This window comes from Sparus aurata, chromosome 22, assembly GCF_900880675.1.
Source record: "Sparus aurata chromosome 22, fSpaAur1.1, whole genome shotgun sequence".
Classification (NCBI taxonomy): domain Eukaryota; kingdom Metazoa; phylum Chordata; class Actinopteri; order Spariformes; family Sparidae; genus Sparus; species Sparus aurata.
Genome location: NC_044208.1, coordinates 649,478 through 676,424, shown reverse-complemented (window position 1 = coordinate 676,424; position 26,947 = coordinate 649,478). Strand labels below are relative to the sequence as shown.

Here is a 26,947-nt window from a genome sequence, read left to right as displayed (position 1 = left end):
TTTAGTATTCAATTTGTCAGACATTTAAATACCTGTGCGCTGTGCGCACTGAACAGTCTAAGGTGCTTAACCCGTGTCTGCAGCAGAGCAGCTCTGTCTCCGAACAGAAGTGTGAAGTTTTGTGTGTTATGATTGTTGTTTCTGTAAGGAAGTTCTGAGCTTAAACTTATTCAATACCTGCGCGCTGATTGTACGCACCGAACTGTCCATGGTTCTTAACCCCGAGCAGCGCATGCTCTCTGTCTCCCATGTACAGTAGTGTGAAGTTTTGTTCTATTAACCTAAGTAAACAGACAAAAACACGTCTCTCGTCTCGTTGAATACGAGCAGCAGAACAATAAAGCTTCATCAAATAGCCTACATAAACTCGATCTCTCTCGTTCTCTCCCTCTTTTTCCCCTTTGGGTCTGAACAGTGAATTTTAACAGAACGGAGTCCAGTTGTGGAGTAGCGGTCTCTACTGTGTATCCACTCATAGGTATATTATTCGTACCATAGGCTAATTTACAGTGGCCTGGCAGATTTTATTATAGCATATCATAAATCATTTACATAGATCTCATATCAGCTTTAAAAGTAATCAGGCCCATCCTGATTTTTCCAGGCCCACCCATTAACTCCGCCACTGGGCCTCACAAAACAGATTTGTTCCCATCCTCGTCTGAGTCTCCCCAAACGCTTCAGACGTCCAACGGTTGGGCCGGTGTGTTCCAGCCTTAACAGGCAGGAGAGTAATGGTGGACCGCTCCTCAAGCCTTCCTGTTAGCTCGCACTCGGGGATCGACACTTTTTGTCTGCCATGACTGCAGTACACCGGAGATGCTACTGCTAACGTGAGTTGTCCAAAAACCTTCTTTTTAGTAAACTCTGTGTACACAAACAATGTTCTCAATGCTCGTGTTCATGTGTAGAGACCCTGGTGATACTACAAGTAAGGTTTCATGTTGTGTCGAGCCTTCTTAGTTTTTTAAATATTGATTTTCATGCTAGCTATAGGAGCCGAATGTGTTTGGTTGTGTTATGAGGTTTTGGTGTAATTCACTCAGTGTGTGTGGGGGCTCGCTGTGCTGTCAGAGGGGAAGCTCAGGTGCATGTGGCATTGTTCACTGTCAGGTTTTGGCCCGGAAGGGCAAACGGTTTTCGACCACTGTGGCGCGGAGGCGCTCTTCATGAAGCTGTTTTGTTTGTTTGTTTGATTTTCCTTGTTCATGGACAATGCACAGCAATAAACCCATTGTGTCGCAACTCAAGGAACAGCGTGGACATTCCTTCAATGCGGTAGGAGAGCGATGGCCAAGGCGAGGGTGTCAACGCAGGTTATTCCGGAGTTACCTCAGTAGCTCAAGTATTAGACAGAGCTCCTTTAATATTAGTGGAAAACCTGCACCAGTTAGAACTTCGTGGGACACTCCGGCGCGTTTTGGTACGGAACGGAGCGCAAGACGAGGGGAGCTGCTGGAAGCGGTTTGGACTTCGAGGGAGTTTGGAGAGCGTCTGGACGTGGATATCGAGACGCCGGAGCCTCGGTGCTGGGGCTAAACCTGGCCGTGGAGCATCGAAGCATCGGACCATGGGATCGCCGCACGGCGCCCAACGCAAGGAGGTATGTGTAGCGCTACACCGGTAAATGGCCATTCAAATTGTGTGCACACATAGCCGGGCATAAACCCAATGCATTGGTCGCCGAAGCGAGGGGGACAATAAACTTTGCGTCGGTTCCTTTGTTTTGCTGCGGACTGTTTATCAACTGACCTTTCATCATGGAAAAAGGCGACGCTACGTTGGAAATAATTAAAGCTGCCGGGATTAATGTGCAAACTGTTAATAAATCTAGTAGTGTGGCTGGCGGTGTTGAAACACAAAATAAAAACTCACTGCAAAGGCGCTTGCTAATGAATTAAACAGGTTGCAATCTGGCAGAAAAGCCAAGTTAAACAAAACAGCCATCATAAGAAAATCAATACAAGGTTTGATGCTAAAGCATGATAAAACAAAGGTGCAGGATGCTCTTGAGGAATTGTTGGAAGTCTGTTATGAAGCAAAATACATGCATAACAATTTGTTGGGTTTTTTGCCAACTGAGGAAAAGGAAAAACAGGAAATATGGTTTAAGGCAAAAATGTTGCCTATTAATGAGTGTATTGCTAACACAAAAAAGTGGGTATCGTGATGAGTAATGCAAACGAAAATGGTAATGTTGTGGATGACATCAATCCTAATGACAGTGTTTCAAATATTAGTAAACACTCAAGCCATAGGAGCCGTAACAGTGCAAGATCAAGTACTGCATCCTCTGAAGCCATAAAGGCTGAAGCAGAAAAGGCAGCATTGGTTGCTCTGGCTGCAGCTTTAAAAGAAAAGCATGCCTTTGAGGAACAGGAACAGCAGCTGAAAATGAAAAGAGAGCAGCTTGATTTGGAAGCTGAAATAGCTGCATCCACTGCTAAGCTGGCTGTATTACAGGCTTCAGAGCGGAGAGGTTCTTCTCAAGCACACAGCAATGGCATGAATTCCTATTTGGAAAAGGCTGGAAAAATCTGTCAACGCATTAAACCCTATGGCAAAGACGTACCATCCTGTTGCATGGAAATCAACACAACAAAATGAATCATCAAAATGGTCACTACCACCCAACAAAACCCTATTAAAAGATGTTCGACCCAAGGAAACTGAGCAATGGATCCAAGCTGCTTCAACACATCAGTGCAGCCAAAATGAACAGCAACAGGTTAATACGTCTGGAACATCGCTGCATTTTCAACACCAGTCATCAACTGCTCAACCTATTGAGAATGAGGAGTTGTCGTCATGGTACAAAGCCCCTCCCTCGATCTCGCGGGATCTTACCCCTCTCCGCCATGATGGCAGGATGCCGGCGGCAAAACACGATTGTTTACGTGTGTTCTTAACTCTGTAGTAGTGGAGGTTTTTACAATTCCGCACTGTTTTACCATGCCTGGAAGTCACTGCTGCGTTAAAAACTGATTCAGTACCTCACACGATTCATATGGAAAACATAGGAACAATGGGATACTGTTTAGGTTGCCGAAATGGACACAGCATAAGGAAAGCAAGTCTCTGACCTGACGAGGAGACGCCGGATTGCTTGGTTGGCTGCAATAACAAGAAAGGACCTTACTTTCGATCGCACCCCCCAGTCGATGAGAGTGTGTTCTCTGCATTTTCACTCGGGTACATTCTCTAAAAATGTCTTTTTGCCAGTACAACGCTGTTTTCACCACCTGGAGGCTTGTAGATGGCCAAGTCCTGCACCCAGCCCCAGCAGAAAGTCTCGTAACTTTCCAAAGACTTGTGGCTTTTAAACTCCTGCAATGTCTAGTAACTTACACCAAAAACAAGGTAACTGACGATGTCCATGTATGTGCATGGAGGTAAATGATCCAGGTCTCTGTGCCATTCCGCTGCAGGGAGCTCGTATGGGTCGATATTTTGGATGTCCGAGAGCTTCTCCAAATACCGCTGTTATGCGCTTGGTGTGAGCTTGTTCCTGTAAGGTCCCTTTTCTTTCGCCTAATCTTTTTGCATTGCTTTACTTTCTTCCTTTTCTTTCTCGTATTCGTAGATCCGTCTCTGTCCCGCCAAAATAATAAATGCGCAGAAACTAAAGAGCTCTGGACTGTTTAGTCGCGCCTCTGTGAAGTTCTGCAGGCGTTGCCCCTGACAACCGATAGCGTCTCCTACCATCATGGCCAACCGGCTCAGACCCCGCCCAAATCAACCTAAATCAGCACGTGACTCCTCAATCTCAATATACCAACACCACATCAGCAGGGCTGTAAACTAGCGGTCGCCACTCGCCAAATGCGACTAAAATATTCCCCTGGCGACTTAATTTTGGAGGGATACATGCCACGGGGCGGGTAAATGTTTGTCCTGGTGGTCGTGCTCTTGCAATAAATTATGCATGATATAGCAAAACATTGTTGTAGCTGTAAAGTGATAAATTATGATGGTAGCGAACGTTAGTGCTAAACTAAACCGGCTATTTGTTGTGTGTCGCACTGAAGTAGCTCCCCCAATGTCACCGCTGTAGGAAATAGTTCCCCTCAGAAGCAACGTAGCGTGCGCGTCACCGCTCCTTAAAAGTTTGGCGCAGTCAGCGGCGTCGCACCCGTGGGCGAAGTGTGTGTTCTAACACCCACACTTTTCCCGGTGAGAGGGTTCAACAACCACACTTTTTCTGCAGTTTTTCTGCAGTTTTGCACAAACGCCTTACTGCGGCCGGAGTCACTTTCTCCGGCCGCTTTGTGTCTGCTCTCGCTGCAGCTGCCTCCTCTCTCCTCCCTCTCCTGTTGCTGCTTCAAACATGACACCGGCTTTGGGACTGACCGGCTGATGATTGGCTGTTCTGCCTTAAGTCCCGCCTCTCTGGCTAAGTTAGATTTATTGTTCAGCTCGTGCTGATGATGCGGGAACTACCGTTAAATACCAAATAATAGCTGGGCGTGTATTTGTCTCAACTACTTAACAGACCAGGTGTTTATTTGGGACAGGCGTTTAATTCCCTCCTCACAAAAATCCGGGATGAAAATGTCACAAACTTCTCCAGCTTCTCTGTGATTTCTCTGGAAACGGAGAGCACCAAAAACAATGTCTGTAACGGTCTCTGATGATTATAAACATTGATTACTCCTGATACGTTCAGTATACAGGTCGACACCAAACCACATGATGTGTTTTATAATGTTTTTATGTGTTTACAGCTGCTAATGTATGTAACGCTGTTACTGTGATGACACATGACAGCTAAATATTTAATCTGTCTATAATAACCACATCCTGACATGTAACTATGATTTTTGATAATCTAAGTACTAATAATAACAATCACGACAAAAAATTAACAAAGACTGCAGATCAAGATAAGAAGCTGCAACTGGCAGCGAGCAGCTCTCTTTTCTGTTAGCAGTGAAGTGATATACTCCATGACAGAACATTATAAAATATGATAATGTATAAAATAACATTTAATGGTAAAAAAAAAAGTACAGTTGCAGTAGGCTTCTATTATAAATATTATATTATATTATAATTAAACGAATCAAGACAGATGTCACATTTACATGTCAGGGTGTGGTTATAATAGACACAGATTTAATATTTAAGTGTAATTTATCATCACCCCCGACCCAAAATTGTTTTTAAAAAACACCACCACATCCATCCCCCGCACTTTTGAAAAGCTTGCTACACCTCTGGGTGCAGTCACTGTGATTCGAGCGCAGCAATGACAACACCTCTAAATCATGAGCTGAGGGAAGTTGTACTTAAGTTGCGCATAATTTCTTAACGACTTCCTTCAATTAGGTTTCAGTTTGATAATCAAATGGCTTAATATGAGAACAGTTGTCACGTCACAAAATGTGTAAAACCATGGGTCTATCAAATCCAGTGTAAATGTTATTACGGTGGTACAGTCGACACTGACAAGTCTATTACAGAGCCTGATAGTTAATTAATGAGTGTTTCCTTTGTCAAAGTTTTGCACTGTTCAAGTTTTCAATTTGCAATGTTATGAAATTTAATTAATAATATTAAAATTCATTTCTAAATAATACTTTGGCCTCTTTTCTAAGCATGTATTGGTATATAATACTGTTATCTCCATGAAAAGTACTGAAACAGATGTATATGCAACAAAAAGAGGCAATTTATTATTTGGCTGGTAAAAAATGTACTTGGCCGGTAGATTCTTTCATCTACCGGTCCCCTTGGCAGGTGAGCCAAAAAGTTAGTTACAGCCCTGCACATCAGCCAAAGTCCACCTGACATACTTACCATCATGCAAAGGCAAAATGAAATAACAGCAGCCCTGGTACAGCAACAGCACAGGTGTCACTGCCACCACGAGATATTCCCACATTTGAGGGGGACCCTCTCCATTACAGGACGTTCATCAAAGCCTTTGAGCAAGGAGTAGAGGTAAAGGCAGGAAAAGCGGATTGTTTGTACTGGAACAGTTCACAAGAGGACAGCCACGTGAACTGGTGCGAAGCTGCCAGCGTATGGCTCCAGAGCGTGGTTACGCAGTGGCAAAGGAACTTCTCCAGAAACATTTTGGAAATCAGTACAAAATCGCAAGTGTTTATATGGAAAAGGCTCTGGCCTGGCAGACAATTAAATATGAGGGCGTGAAAACACTGCAAGCCTATTCCTTATTTCTGCGTGGATGCTGCAATGTAATGGAAGAGCTTCAGTACATGCAGGAACTGGATATGCCAGTAAATATAAGAGCCATTGTGTCCAAGCTGCCATTCAGAATGAGGGAGCAATGGAGGACCATAGCTCAAACTGAATTATCAGAGGCACTATTCAAACTGAGGCTTATCAGAACAATCTGCCGTTTTAATGAATCATGGTCCGTTTCAGGGTCCCACTGTGCTTCATATTAAAAGGCAACCAGCCCCGGAACAGTTTGAAACATCTCACCAGCCAACTTCACTTAAAATATGTGGACGTACAGGGGCCGGTAAGGACCGGTGTGTGTTATCCATCCTGCCTGTGAAGGTCAAAAGTGCAAAGGGAAATCACATAATAAAAACCTATGCCTTTTTGGACCCAGGAAGTTCGGCCACATTCTACTCAGAACATCTAATGCGGAAGCTGAACATCACAGGGAGAAAAAACAACCTCCTGTTGAGCACGATGGGGCAGAAAACACAGGTTCCAGCATACTCATTAACTGGCTTGGAGGTATCTAATCTGGACAGCAATGACTTTCATATTCTCCCAGAGGTTCTCACACAGACAAAAATGCCGGTCAATGTTAATAACATGGTAACATCTGAAGAACTGGCAAAGTGGCTATATTTGTCCAAGGTGAACATCCCAAACATAAAAGCAAATGTCGACCTGTTAATTGGAACCAACGCTCCCAAGATATTAGAACCCTGGGAGGTCATTAACAGTAGCGGGAATGGCCCATATGCTATAAAGACAGTGCTTGGATGGGTTGTTAATGGACCACTGAATGGAAACAGTGGTGCTTCGGAGGTGGAGCTGCCCTTGGCGATGGTGAAAAGGATTTCTGTGTGCAAGCTCGAAGAAATGCTAGTCAAGCATTACAGTCATGAGTTTAATGAGAAGACCATAAAGGAGAAGGAAATGTCCAAAGAAGACCATAGGTTTCTGGAAATCATGGAGCGCTCAGCAGTACTTCAGGAGGGAAGGTATTGTTTGAAACTTCCATATAAGAACAAAGAGGTCTGTCTGCCTAATAACTTTGCAGTGGCTAAGCAAAGGATCCAGGGTTTGAGGAGAAAATTCCTGAACAACAAACACTTGCATCAGGAGTATTCTGGGTACATTAACACGCTCATCAGTAAGAACTATGCAGAGCAAGTGCCTCAGCAACAGCTGCATGGTGAAAGGGGTAAGGTGTGGTACATCCCTCACCATGGTGTCCGCCATCTAAGGAAAGGATCTCTCCGTGTAGTGTTCGACTGTGACATTTCAAGGAGTATCCTTGAACAGTGAATTGTTGCTCTGTCCCAACCTCACCAGCTCATTGCTTGGAGTTCTTCTTCATTTCAGGAATGAAGTGGTGGCATTCATGGGTGACATTCAATGGTCATGTTGTTGGCACAGAGTTGCAAGAGGAAGCAGTTGGAGGCCCATGTGGCTAATTGTCTGGAGAAAAGGGGTCAGGGCAGCTCAAGGAGGATTGAAAGAAAGGGAGATACGTCAACATTCATGAGTGGCAGTCTGACGCTGGATGATTTGCTGGGAGCAGAGGGTGCCATAATTCGTTATTGTCAGCGACAGAGGTTTGGCGAAGAGATGTCTGCTTTGTTGTCTGGGAAAGGGTCAGTGAGTCGACAGAGTCCCATATACCGGCTGGACCCAGTTTTGGAGGATGGACTCTTGAGAGTTGGAGGAAGACTGAGCAGAGAAGCAATGCCTGAGGAAGCCAAGCATCCACTCATTCTCTCCAAGGATCAGGACATTTCCATGCTCATCCTCAGACATGTGCACCAGAATCTCGGCCATGGTGGGCGGACTCACACACTGTCCAAGGTGAGGAAGAGATTTTGGATTACAAATGCCAGTGCAGCTGTCAGGAAAATAATTGGTGATTGCAGCTTTTGTAGGCGATATAATGGAAGAGCATTGGAACAAAAAATGGCTGACCTGCCAAAGGTGAGAATTCTTCCTGATCTTCCACCATTTACCAACACAGGGGTGGATTATTTTGGTCCAGTTGAGGTGAGGAGAGGAAGATCAACCTGTAAGCGATATGGTGTTATATTTACTTGTATGGCAAGTAGGGCTGTCCATCTGGAGGTGGCAGTTTCACTGGACACCGATGCATGCATCAATGCTCTGCGGCGTTTTATCAGCAGAAGACTAGTCTAACATCAGACCATGGCACTAACTTCACTGGAGCAGACAGAGAGCTGAAGGAGGCGCTTGCCGCTTTGAATCAAGACAGGATTCAATGAGCTCTGGCACAGGTTGGAATTCAGTTGAGCTTTAATCCACCAGGAGGCTCACACCATGGTGGTGTATGGGAATGGATGATCCGCCTGGTGAGAAGAGTGCTCAGTTCTGTTCTGCATCAGCAGAAGTTGGATGATTTGACTACATACAGTGTTCTGTGAAATGGAGGCCATTTTGAATGATCGTCCAATCACGAAGCTCTCAGAGGATGCTAATGACCTGGAACCTCTCGCGCCTAACCATCTTCTTCTATTAAGGGGTAAACCAGCTTTGCCACCTGGAGCATTTGAACCTCATGATCTGTATGTGAGAAGGCCCTGGAGGCAAGTACAGTACCTCTCAGACCTTTTCTCGAAGAGATGGATACAGGAGTATTTGCCGTTGCTCCAAGAGAGGCAGAAGTGGAACAAAAGGAAGAGGAGTTTGAAAGCTGGAGATATTGTGGTGATCATGGATTCTTCAGCTCCACGTGGTTCATGGCCGTTTGGCAGGGTTCTGGAGGTTTTTCCCGATAAACAAGGGCTGGTGCGTTCTGTGAGGTTGCAGACAAGGGCCAACATTATTGAAAGGCCGGTAACGAAACTTTGTTTGGTACATGGAATATAGATTTGTCTGTACTGTACTGTAATGTAACTGTATCAACACATTATTTGCTCCTGTCTTGTTGTGTTTGAATTGTTATGTTGGTCTGCCATTAACAATTAGGGGCCGGTGTGTAGGAGTGAGAGATTGGTGAAAATATAAAACAGAGCTTCAGCGTCTGGGCCAGCAACAGGGCCAGGCTGCCTGCTGGAGGGAGGAAGAAGGCTAGCGAGGAGCTGGAGATAAACATGCAGGAATGAGTTATCGGCAAACGGGCACGCCACGAGAGAGTGTCCCGCAAAATGATTAGGGTGAAGGCGGAACAAATGTACGCTACCGTGAGTGACAGCAGAGATGAGGAGTTTGCAGTGAGTGCTGGTTGGTTGAATCATTTCCTCCGCCGCAACAACTTCACCTGCAGAAGACAACTATTGCCCAGAAGGATGACAGAGAAGCTGGCGAAGTTTGTGACATTTTCATCCTGGATTTTTGAGAGGAAGGAATTAAACGCCTGGTCTGTTAAATGATGGAGACAAATAAACAGCCCGGCTATTATTTGGAGTATGTACACAACCGCAATCACATGCCCCGGCGGGCCAGAATACATTTGTAAAAAAATAATAACTAGAAAAATTTGCATTTCCTACGAAAATACAGTGTGAATGCTGAAGTCTGAAGCGAAATCTGCTGAACGTACTGCAGGAAATGCATAAAACTATAGGCTGAATGGTTGGGATTTTGCAGAAAAAGCAGAATTTTCCAATAGCTAGTGAGGCAGAAAGGCTTAAAAGCAATAGGTTTAATGGGCTAACAAAGTTGAACATTTTGATAGCTGAACAGTTTCTCTAGCTGAACATGAAGTTGCATGTTTGAAGGAGTTGAAAAGGCAGAAACATGAATATCTAAAAGGCTAAAAGCTGTAGAGTAAAAAAGGTGAAAAGTTAAAGGCTGACGAGGACCAAAAAAGTTTAAAAAGGTGAAAAAGGATGAAAAGCTGTAGAGTAAAGGGCTGGAAGAGGTTAAAAAGGTGAAAACATATGAAAAGCTGTAAAGTAAGAGGGCTGGAGGAGGTTAAAAATGTGAATAAAGGATGAAAAGCTGAAGAGTAAGAGGGCTGGAAGAGATTAAAAAGGTGAAAAAAGGATGAAAAGGTAAAGAAGTTTAAGGGTAAAAGAACTCAAATAGGTGAGAAAAGGATGAAAAGGTAAAAAGATGTAGAGTAAGAGGGTTGGAAGAGGTTAAAAAGGTGAAAAGAATATGAAAATCTATAGAATAAGAGGGCTGGGAGGGGTTAAAAAGGTGAGTAAAGGATGACAAGCAGTAGAGTAAGAGGCCTGGAAGAGGTTAAAAGGTAAAAACATATGAAAGGCTGTGGAGTAAGAGGGCTGAAAGAGCTTAAAAGGTGGAAGAAAGCAAAAAATTTGAAAAGCTGTAAAGTAAGAAGGCTGAAAGAGGTTAAAAAGGTGAATAAAAGAAGGAACAGTTGTAGAGCAAGAGGGCTGGAAGAGGTTAAAAAGGTTAAAAAAGGATGAAAAGGTAAAAAATGTAAGGGTGAAAGAGCTCAAATAGGTGAGAAAAGGATGAAAAGGTAAAAAGATGTAGAGTAAGAGGGCTGGAAGAGGTTAAAAAGGTGAAAACATATGAAAAGCTGTATAGTCAGAGGGCTGGAAGAGGTGGAAAAGGTGAAAAAATATGAAAAGTTGTATAGTCAGAGGGCTGGAAGAGGTTAAAATGGTAATAAAATATGAAAAGTTGTAGAGTAAGAGGGCTGGAAGAGGTTAGAAAGGTGAATAAAGGATGACAAGCAGTAGAGAAAGAGGTCTGGAAGAGGTTAAATGGTGAAAACATATGAACATCTGTAGAGTAAGAGGGCGGAATGAGCTTAAAAAGGTGGAAAAAAGACTGAAGAGGCCAAAAAGTTGTAGAGTCAGAAGGCAGAAAGAGGTTAAAAAGGTGAACAAAGGCTGAAAGGTGAGAAGTTAAAGGCAGAAAGATCTTCAAATGGCTGCAGACATGCTGCAGCAGGAGCAGAAACACAGACGAAAATGTCCCCATAAGGAATGAATTGGAAGATGTCTCCCAAACTCCTATGATTCTTGAGAAAACCTTAATAGTTGTCGCCAAAAGACTTACATGTTGAGTAACAGGAGACATTGCTGAACGCACCCATGTCATTTATATTTCTGGAGAGTGCATAATGAGGGCACAGTAGCGATAGACAAATCAGGTACCGTCTGCGATCCTCCAGAAATTTTGGCTCAAATTTAACATTGCGGCTTATGGAGAAGATTCACGAGTGCTTGTCGCTCCTGGGCTTCTAAATCCAAAACTGTAAGTCCTACAGCTGAAATGAGACCATCAGCTGAAAGCCAACAAGATTTCCTACATTTATATGCCTATATTGTCTATGTCCAGTACAAGATTTGGGATCCAAATCAACCTGAAGCAAAACAAAATCCCGTTTTCGGGGCTGCTCCTCCCTCTGGGGTGCGGCAGTTGGTGATGTCACGCACTCTAGCTCACGCAATACACAAGCATTATAAACTCAGAAGACGGGCTGAAAATCCTTAAAACTAAAACTGCGACCATTTCAAAACCGTACAAGATTTTTAAAAACTGAATACAAGGTCAATAGTTCAAGGTTTTGTGATTCATTTAAAGTTCGAATGGTGTCTCTCGCTCAATATATGAGGCACAAGAAGAGGTTGAAAGTCGATGAGTTTTGAAGAGGATTTGAAGCTTTTCCCATCTGCTGCAATGTTAAATTTTTTTTGGAAAATGCTGAATAGCTGGAAAAGTTGAAAAGAAGAGGGTTGAAAGAGCTGGAAAAGCTGAACATTTGAATATTTGAATGGTTTGAATAGCTGAACGTATGCTGAAGTTATAGCAGAATGAAATTTAAAAAAATCCCCATAAGGATGAATGGGGAAAATTTTGCATTAAAAGCTGAATATTTCCAAAAGTATAATAGTTAGAAAAGCCAAAAGTAATAGCAGTAATGTCCTTAAAAAGCTGAACATTTTGATATTTGAATGGTTTGAATCGGTCAAAGTTTGAAGGAGTTGAAACGTGCCGAAAAACGTACGGAATCAGGAATAACTAGAAAAATTTGTATTTCCTGCGAAAATACAGTGTGAATGCTGCAGGCTGAAGCGAGATCTGCTGAATGACCTGCCGAAAATGCATAAAACTCTAAGAAAGTTGAAAGAAAGGCGAGAAGCTGTAGATTGAGAGGGCAGGGAGATGTTAAAATGGTGAAAGAAGGCTAAAAAGGTGAAAAGTTATAGGATGAAAGAGCTTAAATAGGTGAAAAGGGAATGAAAGGGATGAAAAGCTGTAGGGTAAGAGGGCTGGAGGAGGTTAAAAAGGTGAAAAAATATGAAAAGCTGTGGAGTAAGGAGGCTGGAAGATGTCAAAAAGTTGAAAAAACATGAACAGTTGTAGAGTAAGAGGGCTGGAACAGGCTAAAATGGTGAAAAAAGGATGAGAAGATGTAGAGTAAGAGGGCCGAAAAAGCTCAAAAAGGTTTAAAAGGATGAAGTAAGAGGGCCGAAAAAGCATCAAAAAGGTGAAAAAATATGAAAAGCTGTGGAGTAAGAGGGCTGGAAGAGGTTTAAACGGTGAAAAAAGGCTAAAAAGGATGACAAGCAGTAGAGTAAGAGGGTTGGCAGCGGTTAAAAATGTGAAAACATATGAGCAGCTGTAGAGTAAGAGGGCTGGAAGAGGTTAAAGAGTTGAAAAAGTATGAAAATGTAAAAAAAGTCAAAGGGTGAAAAAGCTCATATAGGTGACACAAAGATGAAAAGGTAGAAAGATGCAGAGTAAGAGTGCTGGAATAGGTTAAAATGGCTGTACATACGTATAGGAGGAGCAAACATGAAGCAAGACAACAAGATTTCCTACATTTTGTATGTATACATTGTCTATGTGAAGTAAAAGATATAAGATCCAAATCCAGCTGAAGAGAATTCTTTGTCCAGATTTTCCAGCTGCTCTACACTGTAGCGATGATGTCACACATGCTGGCTCCCGCAATACAAACTCATTCTTCAGATACACACGCTGGAGAAATACAGAGACAAAGATCAACATCTCCCCATAAGGATGAATAGGCGAAGCCCTCCCAAACCCCTGCGATTTCTGAAAAAAGCGTAATGGTAATCGCCATATAATGTGTATGTTGAGTGACAGGAGACCTTGCTGAACACGTTGATGTTATTTTCATTTCAGTCGAGTGAGAAATGAGGGCACATCAGCGAGAGACAAATCAGGTACCGTCTGCTCTCGGCCAGAAATCTGGGCTCAAAATTAACATTGCGGCTTACGGACCAAGGTTTTGGGTTTGTGTCGCTCCCGGGCTTCTAAATCCAAAACTGTAAGTCCCACATCTGAAATGAGGCAACCAGCTGACACCCAACAAGTTTTCCTACATTTCTATCCATATATTGTGTATGTCAGGTAAAAGGTGTGGGATCAAAATCAAGCTGAAGACAGTTTTGGCTCCCATTCTTCGAAAGGCTCCCCACTCTGGCGATGATGTCACCCACTCTAACCGACGCAATACACACCCATTATAAAATCAGAAGACGGGCTCAAAATCCTTAAAACTAAAACTGCGATATTTTCAAAACCGTACTAGAGTTTTAAAAACTGAATACATCGCCAATAGTTCAAGGTCTTGAGACCGTTTTAAAGTTTGAATGGTGTCTCTCGCTCAATGTATGAGGGAGAAGATGAGGCTGAAAGTCGATGAGTTTGGAAGAGGATTTGAAGCTTTTCCCATTTGATTCAATGTTAAATTTTGCAAAAGTTGAAAAGTTAAAAAGTTGAAAAGCATAAGGTTGAAAGAGCATAACAAGCTGAACATTCTAAAAGTTGAATGGTTACAATAGCTGAACGTATGCTGAAGTTATAGCAGAATGAAATTTGAAAAAAATCCCCGTAAGGATGAATGGGGAAAATTTTGCAGAAAAAGCTGAATATTTCCAAAAGTATAATAGTTAGAAAAGCCAAAAGTAATAGCCATCATGTCCTAAAAAAGCTGAACATTTTGATGTTTGAATGGTTTCAATCGGGCAAAGTTTGAAGGAGTTGAAAAGTGCCGAAAAACGTACGGAAGAAGAATAAGATTAACTAGAAACATTTGCATTTCCTACGAAAATACAGTGTGAATGCTGAAGACTGAAGCGAAATCTGCTGAACGTGCTGCCGAAAATGCATAAAACTATAGGCTGAATGGTCGGGATTTTGCAGAAAAAGCAGAATTTTCCAACAGCTGCTGAGGCAGAAAGGCTTGAAAGCAATAGGTTTAATGGGCTAACAAAGAACATTTTGATAGTTTCTCTAGCTGAACATGAAGTTGTATTCTTGAAGGAGTTGAAAAGGCAGAAACATGAATATCTAAAAAGACTAAAAAGCTGTAGAGTAACAGGGCTGAAAGAGCTTAAAAAGGTGAAAGACGGCAAAAAAGGTGAAAAGTTGAAGGCTGACAAGGACCGAAAAAGTTTAAAAAGGTGAAAAAGGATGAAAAGCTGTAGAGTAAGAGGGCTGGAAGAGGTTAAAAAGGTGAAAAAAGGATGAAAATATAAAAAAGTTTAAAGGTGAAAGAGCTCAAATATGTGAGAAAAGGATGAAAATGTAAAAAGATGTAGAGTAAGAGGGTTGGAAGAGGTTAAGAAGGTGAAAAGAATATGAAAATCTGTGGATTAAGAGGGCTGGAAGAGGTTAAAAGGGTGAATAAAGGATGAAAAGCAGTAGAGTAAGAGTGCTGGAAGAGGTTAAAAAGGTGAAAACATATGAAAAGCTGTAGAGTAAGAGGGCTGGAAGAGGTTAAAAAGGTGAAAAAAGAATGAAAAGCTGTAGCGTAAGAGGGCTGGAAGAGGTTAAAAAGGTGAAAAAAGGATGAAAAGGTAAAAAGATGTAGAGTAAGAAGGCTAGAAGAGGTTAAAAAGGTGAAAAGAATATGAAAATCTGTAGATTGAGGGCTGGAAGAGGTTAAAAAGGTGAAAAAAGGATGAAAAGGTGAAAAGGTTTAAGGGTGTAAGAGCTCAAATAGGTGAGAAAAGGATGAACAGGTAAAAAGATGTAGAGTAAGAGGGTTGGAAGAGGTTAAAAAGGTGACAAGAATATTAAAATCTGTAGATTAAGAGGGCTGGAAGAGGTTAAAAAGGTGAAAAAAGGATGAAAAGGTGAAAAAGTTCAAGGGTGTAAGAGCTCAAATAGGTGAGAAAAGGATGAACAGGTAAAGAGATGTAGAGTAAGAGGGTTGGAAGAGGTTAAAAAGGTGAAAAGAATATGAAAATATGTAGAGTAAGAGGGCTGGAAGAGGTTAAAAAGGTGATAACATATGAAAAGCTGTGGAGTAAGAGGGCTGGAAGAGGTTAAAAAGGTGAAAGAAGGATGAAAAGGTAAAGAAGTTTAAGGGTGCATGAGCTCAAATAGGTGAGAAAAGGATGAAAAGGTAAAAAGATGTAGAGTAAGAGGGTTGGAAGATGTTAAAAAGTTGAAAAGAATATGAAAATCTGTAGAGTAAGAGGCCTGGAAGAGGTTAAAAAGGTGAATAAAGGATGACAAGCAGTAGAGTAAGAGGCCTGGAAGAGGGTAAAAGGTGAAAACATATGAACAGCTGTAGAGTAAGAGGGCGGAATGAGCTTAAAAAGGTGAAAAAAAGACTGAAAAGGCCAGAAGGTTGTAGAGTAAGAGGGCAGAAAGAGGTTAAAAAGGTGAAAAAAGGCTGACAGGTGAGAAGTTAAAGGCAGAAAGAGGATAAAATGGCTGCAGCAGGAGCAGAAACACAGACGAAAATGTCCCCATAAGGAATGAATGGGAGAATGCCTCCCAAACTCCTGCAATTCTTGAGAAAACTGTTATAGTTATCGGCAAAACATGTTACATGTTGAGTAACAGGAGACATTGCTGAACGCACCCATGTTATTTTTATTTCTGTAGAGTGCATAATGAGGGCACAGGAGCGAGAGACAAAACATGTACCGTCTGCGATCCTCCAGAAATTTTGGCTCAAAATTAACATTGCGGCTTATGGGGAAGATTTAGGGGTGCTTGTCGCTCTCGGGCTTCTAAATCCAAAACCGTAAGTCCTACAGCTGAAATGAGACCATCAGCTGAAACCCAATAAGATTTCCTACATTTATATGCCTATATTGTCTATGTCAAGTACAAGATGTGGGATCCAAATCAAGCTGAAGCAAAAAGAAATCCAGTTTTCGGAGCTGCTCCTCACTCTGGGGTGCGGCAGTTGATGATGTCACGCACTCTAGCTCACGCAATACACACCCATTATAAACTCAGAAGACGGGCTTAAAATCCTTAAAACTAAAACTGCGACCATTTCAAAACCGTACAAGATTTTTAAAAACTGAATACAAGGTCAATAGTTCAAGGTTTTGTGATTCATATAAAGTTCGAATGGTGTCTCTCGCTCAACGTATGAGGAACAAGAAGAGGTTGAAAGTCGATGAGTTTTGAAGAGGATTTGAAGCTTTTCCCATCTGCTGCAATGTTAAATTTTTTGGGGAAAAAGCTGAATAGCTGAAAAAGTTGAAACGTTGAAAAGTTGAAAAGCAGAGGGTTGAAAGAGCTGAAAAAGCTGAACATTTTAATGTTTGAATGGTTTCAATAGCTGACGGTATGCTGAAGTTATAGCAGAAAGAAATTTGAAAAAATCCCCATAAGGATGAATGGGGAAAATTTTGCATTAAAAGCTGAATATTTCCAAAAGTATAATAGTTAGAAAAGCCAAAAGTAATAGCCATCATGTCCTTAAAGAGCTGAACATTTTGATATTTGAATGGTTTGAATCGGTCAAAGTTTGAAGGAGTTGAAAAGTGCCAAAAAACGTATGGAAGAATAATAACTAGACAATTCCCCGCCGGGAAATCGCGAGAGTGGGCTGTGCGCTTTGCCCCGTGAAGAAAAAGCAAACATGGCATCAGCAAAGTTTCCTCACCATCAAGCGGGAAAGGCCTTAAGGAACACACACATTAAGTTTTGTGGTCCTAGTTTCAGAAATGTGGTAATAGGAGCGAGTTAAAAAAGGCCGCAGTTTTGCAAGTCCTCTTCCCGATTTACATTGGAGTGAATGGAGCAGTTGAGAGCTACTCTTGTCGGTTAGAGGCAGATCAATCCAAAACCATTAATCCTACCGATAAAGTAGACACATTGGGAGAAAGAAGACACGTGTGGCTACAACTCTGGAAAGTATCACTGTTTTTGAGCCAAATTTGTGGCCAGGATCGTCACGGAAAGAGAAAATTTCTGAGCAAATTTTTGAGGTTCTCTCACTCTGTCAGTTGGCCCTCTCCACTCTGCTGCACGAACATTCCGCCATACACAATCATTGAAAACCCTGAATTTTTCCAAAATCACTCACCGTCATTCAAGGATCACATTTCAAAAACTACATATCATAGCAAAAAAGTTCAAATACAACAAAAATACTCAGGACTTTGCCTACATTACACTACACAATGCTTGCAGCATTCACACTAATAAGAAGAGACACGAGCAATAACAATAGTTATAGCTCTGCTATAGAGGTGTCCATAGTGGGCTGGCGAGCACAGCCCACTAATAATAAACTCCAGAAGAACAATAGTGTGAATGCTTGCAGCATTCACTAATAATAAAAAAAAAAACAACAACACTGTCTTACCAGCAGTTTTTACACAAGGCGGAGTCTTCTGGGCTTTGAGTTAAACACATTGATTATGTCATCATAATCAGTGTTGGGCAAGCTACTCGGAAAGTGTAGTGAGCTAAGCTACAAGTTATTCTACATTAAAATAAGCTTCACTACACCGAAGCTACTCCCCAGAGAAATGTAGCAAGCTAAGCTACAGCAAAATGGCAAAAGTAGCTTAACTACATCAAAGCTATTTTTTTTTTTATATTGGAACAACTTCATTCCAAGTCAAAGCAATCTCAGTGATCAATAAAACTATACCAGACAGATAAGCAGGCAAAAATGTTACGTTCAATTGTTTATTAAACAATAATCTGTGCTCTCACTATTGTGTATATTTTATTATTCAACTGTCAATGCACACTTAGGGCTCTATCTTAACTATCTGAAACGCAAGTATCAAACGCAAAACGCAAGTAGCTTTGTGGGCGGATCTCAGGTGCTGTTGCTATTATGCTGGCGGGATAAATGAGTCTTGCGCCCGACTCAAATCTAAAATGGGTTGGTCTGAAGTAGCTACATTATTCATAGGTGTGGTTTGGGCGTAACGTGAAATAAACCAATCAGCGCATCATCTCACATTCCCTTTAAAAGCAGGCTCGCTTGTTCCATGGCGAATTGCTATTATAATGGCGAATTTGCCAGGCGCACGCCAGGAGCGGTTCACAGCCGAGGAGACCGACGTTCTCGTCAGGGCCGTAAAAGACCGAGAAGTGGCATTGTATGGGGATGGGAGAAACCCATCCAAATTAGCTTTGGTTAAACGGGCGTGGGAGGAAATTGTTTCTACGGCTGGCATCCCCAGGACATCGCACCGGGCCTCGGGAGCAGTGCGCACGGGCCGAGCAGTGCGCAGCGGCCAGCTGATGAGGGAGCAGCGCAAACACCAAGGTGCAGAGGATCCAGACCCACTAGACGCCGTGGCAGCATTGTCAGACCGGACCGCACTGTCCGGGATGCGGCAAGGTATTAATGCCTGTCTTGACCGGATGGCGATGTTGCTGCTGCCTCTCAGGCACATCGCCTCAAGTCTCCAAACGCACCACCTGCTCCTGGTCTGTTGCGGAAGTGTTTTCTGAAACGGCAAAATAGCACCAGTGAACGTTTGCACCACAACACGCCTCCTCTTTTCGCTGAACCGCCTGCAGGAGCGCAAATTCATTCCCTAATTTAAGGACGTGCGTCTGCGGAGGGAAAATTACAATGTGCACCGAATGCAAAATAGGAATTATACAAGTGCCAGTGTACAAAGTCAATTGCGCTTAGTGCAAGATAGAGCCCTTAATTCTAACATCCATGGACAATCATGCACCTTGCTACCACAGCAATATCCACCTGACCTACACTAATGGAAAGTGTCCTACACTGTAGCATATTAACATAATTAAACAGTGTTAGTCAGCAAACAGTATATTATAGTTGTAGTTTTTGTTAAGGTTCTCTAGTCTGTGTTCTAGTTTCAGCTTTATAATTTATGATATTTGAGTTAGTCTATTTAGTTATTGTGAATATAATTCAGCCTTTAATTGTATTGTTTCTTTTACCTACCTCATTGTTTTTGTATTTTGATTTATGTCAAGTGGCTGTAACACTTTAATTTCCCTTTGAGATTAATAAAGTACTCTATCCATCAACCAGTATCTCATATTGTAATGTATCGTGCAGGAGACAATAAACAGGCCGGGAAGGCTACCGGATACGTCTTTTACTTGTTACTGCAGTGGACAGACTTCCAAAAATACAGGTACCGCATGGCTGGGTAAAACGCCAATAATTGTTGGCCAACCAAAACTTAAAGGAGTCATATTATACCCTATTTCTACAAGTTAATCTAGTTCCCTGGTGTCCTAATGAAATGTCTGTGACATGCTTTGGTCAAAATACCATAAGGATGAAGCACAATAGCAGTTCATAACTGTTCAATAACCCTGCCAAAACAGCCCTGTTCAGAACAGTCGGTTTTGAGTGCCTGTCTCTTTAAATGCAAATGAGACACAGTTAATCCACCCACTTCTTCCGGGAGGTGTGACGACGCCGGCACGCTCATGCTACCATGACAACAACTGAGCGTGAACCCTGGGAGAAACATGGCTGCAGGAGGAAACTTTGCTGTCCAACCTTAAATGTTTGAACCAGAGTCAGACCCTGAACAAGAAGGAGCTAGCGAATAAGTTGCTCAATGTAGACTGCAACAAGACGTTTCTGAATGGTGAGTTATGATCTTTATTTTACTTTTTTCTTAAAAATGTGTATGTTTGTACGTCGGTAAATACGGTCGCTGACTAAATACGGTCAACCGCTGACCGCTCTATGTGTAACTCACTGCTTATAAAAATCTAGATATGTGTTGAGTAAACATAAGTAGCATGCTATTCCCGTTACACGAGTAAATTTCACAAGTCCGCAATGTTTTTTCGGCAGCTACGAGTGGGAATGTAGCACTTTTATTCTCAGCTACGCCATAATAATGTTAACTGTTACGTCATTATTTTGTCCGACATCTAACTCACAGCCATACACTTTTCACGTGTGTGCGGGCTGGGGCGACTGTCTGCCAGCTCCGTATCCCCCATAGTAATGTCTGTTTATCCGTTTGTACTGCGTTTCAACATAATGCACTAATTCCAATTAATAACGTTACATCGTTGCACATGCTGACCAGTCGTTATTGCTAACAACATATTCAAATAAAAAAAACCGTTAAACTGATATGTTCCCTTTTTCCCCTCTGGTTTAGGTGTGTACTTATGTTTAGATGCATAACAATGCATACAGCGCCTGAGAATGTCTGCTTGTTGAATGAAAATGTAACTATTCAGTCATATTATCAGTCATCAAACGTCACTTAACCTTTCACATTTACAGGTTATAAGAAGACTAAATCAGCTTCAAAACTCACGTTCCTGCATGGCAGACCACCCTGGCCTCGTACCAGTGTGCATTCTCACTTCAGAATGCACTAAATATCTACAGAGCCTTTACGTCTGAGGGGAATAGAACAGTAAGTGGTTTTTTTTTTGCATACCGTAAAATATCAAATAATAGCCGGGCGTTTATTTGTTTGTTCCAACCACTTAACAGACCAGGCCTTTGTTTTGGACAGGCGTTTAATTGAGACCCGGCTATTATTTGGTAATATACGGTATAAATTCTGTTACTGTAATAAAAATATGAGTAATGAAATAAATTCAATTTTCCACTTTGTTACATTGCTTATTTTTCTTTTTGAAAGGCAGTTTGACAATTGTTAAAATGTTACATATCAAACACTAGGAAAGATACATTTCTGCAAAAAAATCAATTTGCAAGAACACAGTTTATTAGCAACATCTACACCTAGGTCTATGACAATCTTGCTGCTCATAAATGGTGGAAACACAAATTAGATATTGTGCAGGAATTTATGTTTTGTACTTTTGGATACTCCACTCCTACGAACCTGTCTCTTGATGATCATAATTCTTATGTCTACATGTCAAACACTGAAAGTACAGAAAACAGCTTATATAATTTTATAAATACAAGTACAGCAAACAACACACAACTATTCAAAAAGTTACTGAATGTACAAGTAGTTTTTATTGCCTGTTGTTAAACAGTAGGTAATATAAATATTTACAAAAAAAATATAAGGTAAATCAAAAACTATGTCTAAATATAAATGTATAACTAAATATATCCACTCTGTTCAGCCGTTACAGATACTTGGCATATAGGAGCTTTGAGAGCTGGTGTTGGGGCTTTCTGGGCTGAAGAGTTTGTGGCACTGCCCAGCTGTGTGGTGCTGCGTATACGGATGGAGTTCCCCGGCACTCGAGGCATCTACGTGGGGTTCAGACCGGCCCTTGACTGAACCTTGTCACATAGTGGTCCATCACCTCCATCTTGTCCAGCGTTTCTAACTGCGCAGAGAGCACCTCAGGAATGGAGATCTTCAAAACCTCATCTGCGTATGAACCAGGGTCCTGAAAAACCTTCTCAAACACCAGGTCCAAGATGTCATCCACCTAATCTGCAATTAGAAAAAGTGAAATATTGTGCGTACTTTATCGTGTTTTATCGTATATTTATTAAAAACAAAACTAGAAAAAGCCATAGACACTGGTTAATTATATTTTATTTATTTTACAAGTATTTTTTAATGTCTGTTTCATTTTTCTGTGTGATTTCAATAAAAAGGTTTAAAACTTATGAAAGGTTGGTTGCTCCTTCACTGGCTTTGCTGTGTATTCTCCTCCTTTCTTCCACTTTGGAAATGAAGCCTGAACAGTGGCTCACCAGCTGAGGTTGTTGCCTGTGGACGGTCTGTATTTTCATTGAAGTGCAGGGCTGCCAGGTATAGTCTTGGGAGGAAAAATAATACAATGCTAAATAAGAATGCGAGCACATTGTACACATTGCAAAAAATATTCAGAAAATGGTGATTTATTTTCAAATAAATAGCTGTATTTAGAAAAATGCAGGACTCAAATGTCCTCTGATGATGATTAAAAAATCAATTTGATGAGGAAGAATCTGGCAAATCACAATCCGAGCAAACCCATGCACATCCCTCATTTCACATTAGATTTTAGTAAGTGAGCAAAAATGTACACATTTGCGAAGCAACTTTTCTGTGTCCGTGTCTGCATATAACTAACGTTAATCGTAGCACAGCAGGCAGGGAACCCCTGTATCCGACTCCAAAACTAAGTAGTGATTGCTTTACTGCAGATAACGTTTTGGTACTCTCAGATCGGGTCTCTCATGCCAGCAGCTAACACTACACACGTAGTTACATGAATACTAACACAAAGGAAGTCTTTAGCCTCCTCTAGCACAACATGATAATAAATTAACGCAGCCCACCGTCCGTGAACAACTGAGACCATTTCATACCGTCTGCTCGGCCGTGAGCATGTGGAGGAGACGGTCTCCCATGCGTATTCACGTCGGAGAAGTTGTTCGCGGATGGTGAGCTAGCTAGCTAGCTGCTCGGCCTTGAACATGCTAGCCAGCTAGCTAGCTAGCATGTTCACGGCCGAGCAGTTGTTCACCGGCCGATTAGAAGCGATCATATATGAATATCCTAATTCATTTTCTCAATTCAGTGCCATGTTTTAAAAGACTGCTGATTAACATTACAGTGAATCATATGACCAGTAAGCCCAACGTTGCAACTTAACGTTAGTTCAGCCTCATATCTACATCAACGGTTAGCGTTAGCTCATGTGCTAAACGGCCAAAGTAACACAAACGAAACTGTTTTTTTTAAATACTTACACGGACAGTGGGTATGGATCCATCTTCTAGGAACAATCTCGTTGCCAGTCCAGCTTTATACTGACCCTGGTTGCTGAAACAGTCCGGCGTGAAGTGACTGGCACAGACAAAAACACTTTTGCTCACTGAAGCTGGGACGTTTCCCTGAAAAATAAAATTTAGCCACTTCGCTCTGATATCCTCTTTGGTAGGGAAGCGATGACGGGAAACATGAGTATCCATGCATCTCATGACATAGCAGGAGTGCTTGGCTTTCGGGTTGTACATGGTAGCGGTCAGGCTGTCGCGTACGAGTGAGGCGAGAAAATGGCGGATCATCGTTCAGGTAGCCGGCGTAATGTGGGAGGAGATATCCAGCATGAGGGTGGGAGTATTCAAATCACCCGCTCTGTTACGTAACAGCGCGGGTGAAATCCAACTGGCTCCTTTAGAGACACATTTTCTGACTGCGTCCGTTTACAAAACATTGACTTAGTGGTCAAAAATCATTCTTAAGGGGTGGGGAGGCACTCCAGATATGCAAATACACACACTAAAGCAACGAAAAAGTGAGTTTTGCATAATATGTCTCCTTTAACACAGTAACTGCCTTTGCAGTAATCACACAAATCTATTACACATATAACTGGCAGTTTCAAAAGTGGCATTTTTATAAGGCCCACTCTGTACTAGTAGCTATATCTACATACATTTTAAGCTAATAATTTTGACTAATCGCCATACTTACAAAAGTAATAATTCAGAGTAATGTAAACTTTTCATATGTTTCTCTGTTCTCTTATTTCCCCACCTCCAATATGTAACGTTACTGTATTTGTTTATTATTCAAGTTTGTCTTTTGCATCCCCCTGGGATCAACTCATCTACGTCCTCCTCGCCCTCTGCCATCTTTCCATCAAGTAACGTAACTCACTCAAGCTAACCTGTCTGTATTCCCGTGCAGCAGAGACGTTGTAGGCAAGGATTAGTCCGTGGTGTCACCGTCATAGGGAAGTGCTTCTGTCGGCTCCACATACACACCGTGTATGGTGGTGGCGTCACTGACTTATCCTTTCATTTCAGACCGCGACAGAAAGCTCCGCTGCGCTGAGCTTCAGAGGTGTTCTGAAAAATGTAGCTTGTGTGGACGCTACCGCGCTACTTGGTCAATAAGCTACTGAAAAGCTATTTCATTCAGAAAATAGCGACGCTACCACCACGCTACTGAGAAATGTAACTAGTAACGCCGCTACTTGTAGCGACGTTACTGCCCAACACTGATCATAATCCTAACTGTGATTGATTGACAAAGATGACGTTTTTTTTTTTTGTGTGTGTATATTAAATTTTAAATGCTCAAGAAAATAAAAACCACAATGAAACTTTTAAAGCAAATTATATTTAAAAAAATAAAGGCCTATTTTAATTTATTTTCTTTTTTTTTCCTTTCATGAATCTCACTGGGTGGGCAATCTGTCAATCTGGGTGGGCCTGTGCACATCGTAAAATTGCGTAAAAGTGCCCCTGCACTCCATAAAAAATTAGCTTGCATGAAAACGAAACTACAGTAAATCTTAAAAGTGCCTCTTTTGTCGCTCATATTCAATCACAAATAAAGCCTTGGTTGCTTACTGGCGAGAGTTTCACTTTAATGTTTAAAAAGAATACCATGTAGTTTCACTTAAGTAGTATACCAGTAGGGATGCACCCATATCGATACTGGCATCATATTGGGTATCAGGCGATACTGTGCTCGTATGCTCGCACTCGCAAAAATTCACTGATGCCACGCATCGATAACACTTTATTGCATTAGGCCATAAATTGCATGAAACTGATCAGAAAGCGGCTTGGCATTTCTTGCTGTCATTTCAGACAGGAGGAACGCAGTCCGAGTCCAGATCCAGACGCGGTCCTATACGGACCTGGACCTATAGTCGATAAGTTATTCAAGTATTTCAAATGTTGACGGGGCGTTTCCCTTTTGACCAACGGCGCCGGGTTAGCGGATAAGGAAATCCACTGACCAATTACACGCAAGTTAAGGTATCCCACGTGATGCTACTCAGCCAAACAAATCTGTGAATTCCAGGTGATAAACATTGCGACTCTGAATACAGACAGATAAGAGAGGTCAGAAGCGAGTGACAGACGGAAAGACGAGTGAGCGATACAGGGAGAGAAGACATAGAGACATAACTTCACCTGTCATCTCTAAGAGCTGATGAATGTTCCTCCAGAGTCGCTTGGATTTTGGGTCAATACAAAAAGCCATTTACTGGGTTGTCCAGGAGTGCATGAGTGCAGTAGCTGAAACCTTACTTGAGGGGAGACAGAAACAGAAATGTTATTTTTCAAAAACTTAGTTTTTTATTTTAAGATGCACTTTTTTTTTTTTTTTACAACTTTATCACTTTTCACATCATTGGTTAAGCAATTTTTGCAAAAGTTGTGTACCCCCACCCCCCATCCAGGTGGCATTCCCACAAACACACCCACACAAGTATGTATTTGAAACAGAACACCAAAATAAATAAACAAATAAATTAAACACAAATACAGACAGACACAGACCGACAACAAGATTCAGATTCAGATTCATGATTTATTGTCCCCGAGGGGAAATTCATTTTCACAGTTCTGTTCCAGACAAAGACACCAGCACACGTGCAGCACCAGAAAAAATACATACATACATACAACAAAGACCCAAACCAATCTGTCTTGACCATTATGTTCATATCACCAACACTCTGGACCACTGGCATAGGAAACAATCACACTCTAGGCATTGAGAAGACCAGGACGGCAGTCAAAGAGAAAAAACGGCAAATAAAGACAGGGGGTCAGGCAAAAGGCAAGCTCCTAATATGAACCGTGAACAGGTTTTGTCATATTTATCCTCCAAGCCGCGTACTGTATACCTATTTTTTTCTAAAGCTAATCTCCCAACATCACTTCTTTAATCCAATGAACATAGGAAGGGGGTTTCTTCCCCTTCCAGTTTAGCAGTATCAGATGTCGAGCATGCAACGATGCATAAGCAATTGCATTTTTGTGAAGGCAGGATAAGCCTAGCTCATCCCTAACTACACCGAAGATAGCTATCAAAGGATCAGGTTGCAATGTTTTGCAAGATATCGCTGAAAGTGATTGGAAGATGGAAGACCAAAATCCATGCAAAGATCGACATGACCAAAACGTGTCCGAAAGAAACAGGAGAATATAGACTTTGAGGGCAGTTTGGTGCTATATTAGGGTATAATTTAGACAATTTGTCATTGGAATAATGCAATCTGTGAACAACCTTAAATTGAATCAAGCCATGTCTGATACAGAGAGACGATGTGTGTATACGCTGTATGGTATTTTTCCAAGTATCCTCTGGTATAACCTCTCCAACTTCTCCCTCCCATGCCGCCTTGATTTTGTCCCATGCATGAGGACAGCTATTCAGAATGAGTGCATATATTTTTAAAGTAGACCTATAATTGTATTGAAAAATAGCCTAAATTGATCCGGCTATTTCTATTCCCAGATAAGTAAATTTGTCATTTTCAATTTTAAAGGGCATATTTTCATAAGTGATCTGTCTTGCCAGATTATTCAATGGAAATAATAAAGATTTTGATAAATTAACTTTATACCCAGATATACTACTGAATTTTTGCAGCAGGTGGAGAAGGTAGGGCATGCTCTCAATTGGGTCTGATATTTGCAAAAGCAGATCATCAGCATAAAGCAGAGTTTTATGGTTTGTTTCACCCCTGGATATCTCTTAATCCTGCCATCCGATTTGCAAGTAGTTCAATTGCAATGTCGAACAAGAAGGGCAACAACCAGCAACCCTGTCTTGTACCTCTGTGGAGCGGAAAGTATTCTGAAATCAGGCCATTAGTCCTGACCGCCGCCATAGGCGTTGAATATAGAACTTACAGAAAATGGGCCCCATTCCAAACTTTT

The 26,947-nt window shown here is 41.7% G+C and overlaps 2 long non-coding RNA genes across 2 annotated transcripts in view; both read left to right on the top strand.

Annotated features, from left to right (window-relative positions):
- The first annotated feature begins 1,474 nt into the window (after positions 1-1,474).
- The window catches only part of LOC115573543 (uncharacterized), a 40,990-nt gene continuing 15,517 nt past the window's right edge, over positions 1,475-26,947 (top strand). Inside the window, exon 1 of the long non-coding RNA XR_003982302.1 lies at positions 1,475-1,603. This is a non-coding gene — a long non-coding RNA (uncharacterized LOC115573543). The remainder of the gene's footprint in view (positions 1,604-26,947) is intronic.
- On the top strand, positions 19,528-21,838 carry LOC115573542 (uncharacterized). Its single transcript, XR_003982300.1, has 3 exons — positions 19,528-19,952; positions 20,609-20,744; positions 21,436-21,838. It is a non-coding gene; the product is annotated as an uncharacterized LOC115573542 (long non-coding RNA).